At 39.5% G+C, this 7,500-nt stretch overlaps 1 protein-coding gene across 1 annotated transcript in view; it reads right to left on the bottom strand.

Annotated features, from left to right (window-relative positions):
* The window catches only part of ZNF536 (zinc finger protein 536), a 262,198-nt gene that overhangs the window by 254,490 nt on the left and 208 nt on the right, over positions 1–7,500 (bottom strand). The gene's annotated exons all lie outside the window — the stretch shown is intronic.

The following is a 7,500-nucleotide window of genomic DNA, read 5'->3' as shown; positions in this document are numbered from 1 at the left end:
TAAACTACATCTATATAAATGGAAATTTGAATTCTATAGTTTCTAATGTACTATCTTTGTGGATTGGTTCATTTTTAGGCAGGTTACAGGAGTATCTAATGCAAACATTTACATTTACTAAAATAAAAAAAAAAAAAAAAAAAAAAGAAAAAGAAATATAAAGTTACCAAAACCGTTATAGACGTTATTTGAACACAGCATTTCAACCCTGCTGAATGCTTACATACTCTCAGCTATGTCCTTCTGGTCTCTTTTCCAGCCCTTTTTTTCAAATACATACATACCTTCACCCAGGTAAGCAGATGCCATTGACCAACACAACGACAGTCACTAAGTGCATTTCTTTCCTATGATTGCTTGAGTCACCCCAAAATTTTGCAGTTGCCAAATCATGGCCTGCTTTTCTCAACTTAGTTGTTTTTTTGGTTGCTGTTCAGTGTTTAGAAATCTTAATCTTTAGAGAAATTCGTTATGGTAAAGAATGAGAAAAGAAGGGAAGAAATAAAATTTAAATGAGCTCATGCCTTCTGCTTAAGCTCAAAGAAAGAAACTCAAACTTTGGAAATGCAATTTCCAGGTAAAGAGGAAAGATCCCGTGTTATGTCTCTGTAAAACAGAAAACAACTGACACGTAGCAAGTTGTCCTATCTCAGACAGAAACAGTGTGGATGAATCTGGCCAGTCCACTTGCACTTCTCTTTCTGAAATCACTAATAAAGTTTGAGAGGGGTTATTTTTAAAGCAGCTCTTAGAGTGTTCCAGCTCACTACTGTCAGCTTCAGATCTCAAATGTAATTTGATTTATAATTACATTTTAAAAACTAGCATTAAAATAACATTAGAGGGGTCATAATCTGAACTTTTTAATAGTTAGGCACGTAGAATACATTTAGAAATGGACCTCCAACAGGATTCATCTGGAACATATTCTGACCGGAATTCCTTCCTTCAACCATTTCAGTACTCTGCTAAAGCTGGTGTGCCAAGAAGCCATTGTGGAGCCCTATATTTCAGTGTTGTTTCAAACATAAACGGATTGAAATACACTGCCGGACATTTGTTAGTCGAAGTCTTTTCTTGCATTATAGTCAGGCCCATGTTTGTAAACACCGACAGGTGAGAGAGCCAGAGAATCTGGAATTAGGCCTCTGCACTGAGAAGATGTACGTTACATCCTTTGTAAAATCCAGTTGGCTCCATTGCTCCTGAACTTTGGAGCGGCTTTAATTTTCTTAGCCTCTGTGGCACAGATTGATTTAGGGGCGTTGACTTCTAGGAACTACTGAAATTGGTCAAGTTATGCTTGTGCCAGCCAAAATGCACGTACAGTGAAAAAGCAGTGGTCCCAACAACTGTTAATACATGGGTGTCAGCTGAGAACTACCTGTCCTCCCAGCTGTGCAAACAACTCAAACTGGCATTCAATGAACTTCACAATATTGTGCCTGTAGCTGCAAGCCTGGCACCTCCTGAACACAAGATGGGGTTCAGATGGGGGACAGGCTCGTTGCAAAATTTGCCTTGTTCTCAAAGTCCGACCTTCTGATAAGAAGACTTCCCAACTAAGCAGTTCCACACTGGTGCCTGACTACAACTTCAGAGGCAAAAGACAGACAAGGAATTCAGTTTCTGAATGCTAGTGCTAAAGTAAATGATCTAGTGAAAAAAACCAAACCCCCCCGCAAACCAAAAAAAACCCCAAAAGGCTGTGCCTTAAAACCAAGTTTGAAATTTTATAGGCTTTTACTCCATAATTTGTACTTGAGCCTTCTGTTATTTTTAAACAAATCTAATTTCTTACAGCTGTGAAATTTACATTTTAAGAGTGTCTAGTGGCCATGTGCATTAATTACTTTATTGTAATATTTTAATGAGTTTGGGGTTCAACTCTGAAAGAATCCTGCTGAATCCTTGTTTCCCCACAGAATTACACTAGAACCTGATTCAGTCACAACTTCACACACCCCGATCCAAACCCTGATGGACCTGCACAATATTTTCAGTTGTCTTATAGTGTCCCTGAACTTTAAAACTGGCTCCAAATTTTAGGACTTCTCACCAAAGTAGCACTACCCTGAGTCAGGAGCAGAGCCAGGCTTTGAGAAAGTTTGTATTTAGAGCTGAACTTGCTGGCTGAGCCTGATCTCAATGGAAACAGGTAGCAAAATGCAAACTTCAGCTGTGACGGCTAACATTTGGGCCAATCTTGTTCTTAATGACACTTATGCAACGATGCAAATGCTTCCATCTTAATATATACGACAAAAACATTTAGGGCTAAAAGATTAACCCCCCCAAAGAGTACCTAAATTCACCAGGGAAGATTGGAAATGCACTACTGGAAGATGTCCACTTTGTGCAAAACAGTTGAAAAGCATTACAATATCCATACTTCTGCCACGGTATTCCCTTTATGGATTTTGGTGGTTTGTGTCATACTGAATTATTTCTTCTTCATCTGTGAGTGTGCGCAAGTAGTGGTGGGAGATAAGTAAAATGAAACTTTTTTTCAGGCAGTTTTCAGCCGGGACTTAGTAGTGTCAGTGCTTGCAATGTTGCAGGTATGACTACTCATCTTGGGGACAGAGGCAGAAACCTTCAGACCACTGAGGATCTCTGCAATTTGAAATGAAGAGATAAACCTTCTTACAGCATCTAAATGCACTTCAATTCTCTGTGAATAAGCTAAAGATGCAAATACGTAACACACTGAACAACGGGTTCAAGTACAAACACAGATAAATGCAGGGAAAGTGGGACTGACTGTTTTAGTTGACTGTGGTAAGAGGTTCATCAGCTGTCAAGTGCAACGCACACGCTGTACCCACAGAGTCGCGCTTGGAAATCTGACCATTTACGTCCACAACTCTCACCTCTCTTTGCTAGGGCAAATGCAGAATTGTAACTTCATTGAACTACGCAGCTTTTAAAAAAGCATGTTTTTACATTACGCTTACAATAAGAGCAACAGTTATTATTCAGTACATGCTTTTTATCAGATTGAAGATAAACTTTATTATAACTGGTGGAGATGGTATCAATGATTTGTGGTCTATGAGAATTCTATAATGAGAAATGGTAATCTGTCTTGGGGCAAACAATATTGTTCTGTTTACTATGCAATTAACAATATTAAGTCAAGATTCTGTATCTGATAGCTGAAAATAGGGGTGGGTAGGAAGAAACTGGAAGCACTGGGAACTTTCACAGGACAATTATCTGAGGGCTCTAAGTTATTTATGGTGCTTCAGCCTGACATTCTCTCTCATCCTCACAAAAACGTTCCTCGCTGCTCCAGAGATGTTCACTGTGAAAGTATCCAGACTGTAAGCAGTTTGGGGCAAAGCCAGAATCCCTCCTTGCTGCAAGTACTGAACATACAGGATAGTGCAGTAATTTCATTTTCACAAAAGCAGCAATAAAATCACAAAAAAAAAAAAATAGTTTTACTTTGGAAAAGGTATGATAATGAACCAATAAGAATGACAAAAAGAGGAGACCTAATCTCCGATTCCTGGCATAATTTGGTGTAAAATAAATACAGAGCATCTCCCTATGTTTAATTCCTTCTTTAGTTTTATAGACTGAGCCCCATACCTTTGTGTGACTGAAACCTTGTATTTCTTGTTTACTTCTAGACCAGCCTTAAGCAACCACCATATGGAGCTGCGAACACCACAGACATAGCAGAAACAGTCCTTAACTAACGGTCAGAGTAAATTGTATTGGGAGTCAAGTGGGGCCACTGTCAAGGGGCTGGTTAAGACAAGGGCTGACCTATAATGGAGCTTCTCTGTAAAACAATACATTTTTTACTTTATGTTATAAAGTACAGAACCGTAAGTATGATTGACCACAGAAATCTCACTGCCTTTTTCTGGTCTGTTCCTTAGCTGTACACATGCAGTCCAGCTCTTTTGGCTCCGATTCTGCAGCAGTAATAATTTTGAGGTTACCTCAACAGGAACTTGGGCAGAGCTACGGCACAGCGCTTTCGTAGAGAACAAGCAAGACCTATAAAGTACTAGGGTCTTTCTTGCTAAATTGATCTTCAAAAAAAATAAATCGAATGATCGCATTCTTAAACTAGCCAATTCCATTTGTAGCTCTCTGGAAATGCGATGCTCCACAGAGAGCTCCATTGCACCCAGCAGGCAAAAGCCACATTTAAGACAGCATGACGCACCAGCGCTCTGGCAACCGGGATGCTACAAGGAAGTGACTGCTTCTGGCAGCCTCGCAGCCCCTCTCCTGCACCTCTCGCCCTTAAGGATCGGTGCCTTAAATTCCCATATACGACTGAATAATAACGTCTGGCTGATCCAGAAGATTAGCAGCTTATTCCACCTTTGTTCTCTGCCTTCTTTTAAGATGAGCAATGAATGACACCACAGCAGGCACAACCCTCTGGCACAAAAGCTAACAAAATTGTACGATGTTTTAAGGAATGATGTAAAACTTCAGAGTTTTAGAAGGGTATTCCTACACGGAATCTCTATATAAAACCCAATGATACACGGAAGGGCTCTCAAATTCTCTTTACTTTCCTGAATACTATGACACAAAATCAGCGTCAAATGTCTGCAAGAGCAACCTCTTTAAAACTGATAAAAATACAAACAGTTTTTATAAAGTGTGCAGTAAATTTGGGGGTTTCCTTTGCACAAGATAACACTGAATCAGTTTCACAGCAATAAAACAAACAGATACAGTAAAATTAAATGGGAGGAAAAAAGTGATGGGAGTATAAAACTTCATGTTCCTGTACATAGTATGCCAGTTATTGGTGGAAGTTACGCACAAACTCCTACTTTTTAAAAAACTACTGTTTTGAGGAAAACCACTCAATAATTGATATTTATAGGGCTTAATTCCTTTTTCTGAAGAGGTCCTGGGTCTGGTCATTGTTCATCGCTATTGTTCAAAATTTACTCCCAGATTAAGAACTTCTCCCACGCTAATAAACAGGTATAATAATTTTCTCTAGAGAGCAGTTTTTTTCTTTCAGTAATTAGCCTACTTAAATATTTTAATGGAACTACTGACGTACAATAGCACAAAAGGTCCTCTGACCATAATATAAAGTGAGAGATGAGATTCCTAAAAAACTTTTGTATGAAGGAGGTCTAGGATTTACAAAACCTATCAAGCAGACAGCTCTAAAACTATTTTTAAAGGTCATAAATTAGGTACTCTCTTAAATGTAATTCAATCATCCACTGTTATAGTAGCTTGATTCTATTAGTTGTTCTATGCGTTTTACAAAACAGAACTCCATTAACATTATTCACTTATAGTTTCCCTCTATAAGTGGATATTCTGCTCAACAGGCTTTAAGTAGATTTTTTTTTTTCCCCCCTGAAATTGCTATTAAGCATACTTTTACTCAAAGGGCAAAGTAGGCATAGGATTATGCTTGTACTTCATGCAAAGGATACATTTTCAGCAATCTGAACCACATTCCTATGAAGTAAAAATACTCTATATAAGCCGATTGTTTCTATCCCTCCTAACCTTGCTCAGTAAGGACTCTATTCTGATCTTTTGAGTTACACACAAGTTTTCCAATTTGGCTGAATAAAGGTATCTTGTTGGGCAGCTTGATGAGCATATTCTGTGTCTTGAATTCTGACCTTGGCATGTTCAAGGTGGATCTCAATTATAAGATGCTGCTCAGAGGGGAAAAAAATATTTTAATTTTTTTTTTAAAAGATCAGGATTTATTTTACTTTCTTCAGTTAAACAATGCAGTACGGAACTCCTGCTTTTATATACTTTGCTTTAGTGAACCAGTGAAAATACAAACCTTGATAAAGAGACAACAAATATATAGCCACAAGTTTTTCAGAGCAATTTTCCTAGTTATATTTGAGCTTCAGAAACGTCTACTATAGATCATTCACCTCTGATTTCATGTTGATTTCACTGTGAATAAGTGTGTGCCCTCACCTCTCGCAATTTAGATGACTCTATTCTGAACAAGATAAAAAATACATGAGTACATGCAGAGGAGCATAGTGCTGGGCCAAACCACATATCCCGTAGCCAGTCTCAAAGGATCTTGGCCACCTTGCGACGTTGAGCCGCATGCCGCAATAATCTGACACCAAAGACCCTGACCCATTGTAATGGTGTAGTTGTAACAGCACCACCTGTACATAAAATTGTGTATGTCTAGAGAGCCAAATCCTCCTTCAGCTGGTTACCATATTCTACGTTCATGTCTTACTTCTTAAAACAGGACAGATGGCAGAAATCATACACTGTTGTTCTTTTCATTGGCCATGCTGATCGCAGATAATCAAGTCAGTCAGTCACCAGCAGATACTCTTTTCTCAGAGGAAAGGGTTGAATTTCATCTGACCACTGAGCTTCAGCTTGAATTTGAGGTTCTAATTTTCTTCTGGTCTTAGCCCATTTCTGTCTCGCTCTGGCACACACTGCCCTAGTAAGTACATTTATTACCTCAGTAATTCCTCTGGGGGCTGTCTCACTTTCACTTTATATCTGGACTCACATAAGCATCTCCCCATTTTACAAGGAAACATTTATTAGCCTCTGATAGGAGTTTCCTGTTCCATCATGCTGAATCCCATTGTCTATTATTCTTCAAAAGCAGGCTAACAAGTTGCACACTCCGGGGCAGCTCTCGCTTGTGGCGTACGAGCACTGGCAGTGAAGCGCAGGCACGAAGAAGGTACACGGGGGACAACCAGTCATTCTGGGTTTTCTTCCAATCCCGTTTGCAAACCCTTGTTCAGCTGGCTACACATGCAGTCATATGGGACCCTTACGCTGTGGTAGCATTCACCAGATACCAGTGGCACTGGGTGACCCAGTAATTTCTAGGGTGCCCCATTCATGCTCCTTGTTCACGCCCTTGGGACCAGTGCAGGAAAGGACTATGAAAGTCTCCTTCACCCAAGGATTCCTCAACTATGAGGTTGATCTTATTACTTTGGGACACTTGAACAGTAGAGGGTAAGCCTATTATATCACAAAAACAGGGATTTCTGCTGTAACTCCTCCAGTTCCCAACTAATTATCTTATTTGAGAACTGCTTATGGTTTTTTTCCTGGTAATTGTGGGTCATCACTGCATATTCCTATTTCTCCAGGTCCACCCTGCAAAACTCCTCGGTGTAGCAACTGTTTGGTAGAGCTGGTACTGTCCAAAAACGGTTCAGCCTTCCACAGTGTTACACAGGAAACTGGCCGTGATCCCCCGCAACCACAGCGCAATCAGATCTTCAGAGGAGGTAAAAAAAAGTGTAATTGCTAGAAAATAAAATTGCATGGATTTACCCCAGCTGAAGATCTGGACTCACCCTAGGGACAAGGAAAATATTTCAATGCATAGTCTATTTTACTAGAAACAATGCAAAGTCTCTCATACACATCAGCCTGCTATTTTTTACTTCTATGTAAGCAGACAACATTTGTATTCAGCTGCTCACTTACAAATAACATTTTTACTTACATGGGTGGATTGGAGTGGCC

The sequence above is a fragment of the Aptenodytes forsteri genome, unplaced genomic scaffold (assembly GCF_000699145.1).
Source record: "Aptenodytes forsteri isolate BGI_AS27 unplaced genomic scaffold, ASM69914v1 Scaffold356, whole genome shotgun sequence".
Classification (NCBI taxonomy): Eukaryota; Metazoa; Chordata; class Aves; order Sphenisciformes; family Spheniscidae; genus Aptenodytes; species Aptenodytes forsteri.
Note: the sequence above shows the minus strand (reverse complement) of the source record. Positions and strands in the feature narration are given on the sequence as shown.